The sequence below is a fragment of the Rutidosis leptorrhynchoides genome, chromosome 9 (genome assembly GCF_046630445.1).
Source record: "Rutidosis leptorrhynchoides isolate AG116_Rl617_1_P2 chromosome 9, CSIRO_AGI_Rlap_v1, whole genome shotgun sequence".
NCBI lineage: Eukaryota > Viridiplantae > Streptophyta > Magnoliopsida > Asterales > Asteraceae > Rutidosis > Rutidosis leptorrhynchoides.
In genome coordinates, this window is record NC_092341.1 from 114395913 (window position 1) to 114400330 (window position 4418).

Sequence of the window (4418 nt, forward strand, 5' to 3'; positions counted from 1 at the left end):
TCAAGTTAATTCACTCCCTAATCTCTCTTCATTTACCTACTCAAGAACGTATCAATATAGTCATCCGATTTCAAGGAGATTACTTCCAATCTTTCAATCCCACTCCACCACTCTTTTGATTCCAAGATTTTTCTTACCTTTTCCAGTAGCTTTGTCCAAGTAACTTGAGGTAGTAACCTTATTCATAACCTTATTCGATTCATATTTATATAGCTATCTTATTTTGTGTTATAAAATTTTAACAACAAGAATAAAGTTTGAGTGATTTCAAACTTGTTTGCAAACTAAATAGATCCTTCTAATTTGATTTTTAAAAACACTTCAAGACCTGTAATATATCATATTATGACAAAATCGGATTAATCATATCTTGGCTAATTAACATAATATTTAATATATATTTACTTATGATTTGATTTTATATATTTCAGGACCACCCGTAAACAACACGAGAAGATTAATCATAAGACCTCATGATTGTACGCAACACGTCATTTGACAACACAGTACTTTATGTACGCAACATGTCATTTGACAACATGGTACCATGGGTCAAGATTAATTCTGATCAATACGAATACGATGGGGTCTTTATTTATTTTATTTAAGCAACTAATTGTGGACCACTAACATCGGACTGCTAACTACGGACTAAGAAAATATTAAAAGTATTAAAAGTATATATATATATATATATATATATATATATATATATATACATATATATGTAACGATTACCTGAAAAGAAAATATGTTGATATATTATATATATGGTTTGGTTCGTGATATCTATCGGAGATCAAGTCGAGTTAAATACCTTCAAGACAGAAGTGAGTATATAGTCCCACTTTTAAACTCTAAATATTTCGGGATGAGAATACATGCATTTTATGATTTAAGTTATGGACACAAGTGATTAAAAATATATATTCTACGTTGAGTTGTACCACTGGCATACTTCCCTGTAACTTGGTAACTACTATTTACATGAGGTATTGTAAACGCGAATCCTGTTGATAGATCTATCGGGCCTGACAACTCCAACCGGACTGGACGACCAGTATTCAACGGTTGCACAGTACTTCGTTTCGGTGACTACACTTGGTACGGTGTAGTAAGATTTCATAATAAAGGGAATATGCGACGTTGATTAAATGTTAAGTATGGTTATCAAGTGCTCAACAACTTAGAATATTTTTATTAAAACGTTTATATATGAAATCTTGTGGTCTATATTCATAACGCTGCCGGCATTAAACCTATATCTCACCAACTTTATGTTGACGTTTTAAGCATGTTTATTCTCAGGTGATAACTAAAAGCTTCCGCTGCAACATGTTGAATTTAAGCAAGATCTTGAGTATGCATATTTGTGTCAAAAATAAAACTGCATATCGGAGGATTTGTAATGTAAAATATGTTGGAGGTCGTATTGTTATTATCACATGTAAAGTTTGTAAGTCTAAGATTATCGCTAAACGATAATCATTATTAAGTTGTTTAAACCTTGTATTTGTAATAAAAGCTATGGTTTGTATTGTAAAAACAAATGCAGTTTTTGAAAAATGTCGCATATAGAGGTCAATACCTCGCGATGAAATCATATGTTATTGTATTCGTCCTTATGGTTAAGGTCGGGTTATGACATGAAGTGTGTGAAAAATGGATGACAAATGGCCCCTTTAAATAGTTATATTTTAACTTGGGCCGCATGGCAGGCCGGTGTCAAAGGCTGGTGCCAGAGGCCAGAGTGTAGTGACCCGAACTTTTCCATGTTTATATATATTAATTGAGATTGATGTTTACATGATTAAATGTTTCCAACATGTTAAGCAATCAAACTTGTTAAGACTTGATTAATTGAAATAGGTTTCATATAGACAATTGACCACCCAAGTTGACCGGTGATTCACGAACGTTAAAACTTGTAAAAAAAACTATATGATGACATATATATGGTTATATATATAGTTAACATAATATTATGATAAGTAAACATATCATTAATTATATTAACAATGAACTACATATGTAAAAACAAGACTACTAACTTAATGATTTTGAAACGAGACATATATGTAACGTTTATCGTTGTAACGACATTTAATGTATATATATCATATTAAGAGATATTCGTACATCATAATATCATGATAATATAATAATTTAAAATCTCTTTTGATATTATAAACATTGGGTTAACAACATTTAACAAGATCGTTAACCTAAAGGTTTCAAAACAACACTTACATGTAACGACTAACGATGACTTAACGACTCAGTTAAAATGTATATACATGTAGTGTTTTAATATGTATTTATACACTTTTGAAAGACTTCAATACACTTATCAAAATACTTCTATTTAACAAAAATGCTTACAATTACATTCTCGTTCAGTTTCATCAACAATTCTACTCGTATGCACCCATATTCGTACTCGTACAATACACAGCTTTTAGATGTATGTACTATTGGTATATACACTCCAATGATCAGCTCTTAGCAGCCCATGTGAGTCACCTAACACATGTGGGAACCATCATTTGGCAACTAGCATGAAATATCTCATAAGATTACAAAAATATGAGTAATCATTCATGACTTATTTACATGAAAACAAAATTACATATCCTTTATATCTAATCCATACACCAACGACCAAAAACACCTACAAACACTTTCATTCTTCAATTTTCTTCATCTAATTGAACTCTCTCAAGTTCTATCTTCAAGTTCTAAGTGTTCTTCATAAATTCCAAAAGTTCTAGTTTCATAAAATCAAGAATACTTTCAAGTTTGCTAGCTCACTTCCAATCTTGTAAGGTGATCATCCAACCTCAAGAAATCTTTGTTTCTTACAGTAGGTTATCATTCTAATACAAGGTAATAATCATATTTAAACTTTGGTTCAATTTCTATAACTATAACAATCTTATTTCAAGTGATGATCTTACTTGAACTTGTTTTCGTGTCATGATTTTGCTTCAAGAACTTTGAGCCATCCAAGGATCCATTGAAGCTAGATCCATTTTTCTCTTTTCCAGTAGGTTCATCCAAGGAACTTAAGGTAGTAATGATGTTCATAACATCATTCGATTCATACATATAAAGCTATCTTATTCGAAGGTTTAAACTTATAATCACTAGAACATAGTTTAGTTAATTCTAAACTTGTTCGCAAACAAAAGTTAATCCTTCTAACTTGACTTTTAAAATCAACTAAACACATGTTCTATATCTATATGATATACTAACTTAATGATTTAAAACCTGGAAACACGAAAAACACCGTAAAACCGGATTTACGCCGTCGTAGTAACACCGCGGGCTGTTTTGGGTTAGTTAATTAAAAACTATGATAAACTTTGATTTAAAAGTTTTTATTCTGAGAAAATGATTTTTATTATGAACATGAAACTATATCCAAAAATTGTGGTTAAACTCAAAGTGGAAGTATGTTTTCTAAAATGGTCATCTAGACGTCGTTCTTTCGACTGAAATGACTACCTTTACAAAAACGACTTGTAACTTATTTTTCCGACTAGAAACCTATACTTTTTTTGTTTAGATTCATAAAATAGAGTTCAATATGAAACCATAGCAATTTGATTCACTCAAAACGGATATAAAATGAAGAAGTTATGGGTAAAACAAGATTGGATAATTTTTCTCATTTTAGCTACGTGAAAATTGGTAACAAATCTATTCCAACCATAACTTAATCAACTTGTATTATATATTATGTAATCTTGAGATACCATAGACACGTATACAATGTTTCGACCTATCATGTCGACACATCTATATATATTTCGGAACAACCATAGACACTCTATATGTGAATGTTGGAGTTAGCTATACAGGGTTGAGGTTGATTCCAAAATATATATAGTTTGAGTTGTGATCAATACTGAGATACCTATACACTGGGTCGTGGATTGATTCAAGATAATATTTATCGATTTATTTCTGTACATCTAACTGTGGACAACTAGTTGTAGGTTACTAACGAGGACAGCTGACTTAATAAACTTAAAACATCAAAATATATTAAAAGTGTTGTAAATATATTTTGAACATACTTTAATATATATGTATATATTGTTATAGGTTCGTGAATCAACCAGTGGCCAAGTCTTACTTCCCGACGAAGTAAAAATCTGTGAAAGTGAGTTATAGTCCCACTTTTAAAATCTAATATTTTTGGGATGAGAATACATGCAGGTTTTATAAATGATTTACAAAATAGACACAAGTACGTGAAACTACATTCTATGGTTGAATTATCGAAATCGAATATGCCCCTTTTTATTAAGTCTGGTAATCTAAGAATTAGGGAACAGACACCCTAATTGACGCGAATCCTAAAGATAGATCTATTGGGCCTAACAAACCCCATCCAAAGTACCGGATGC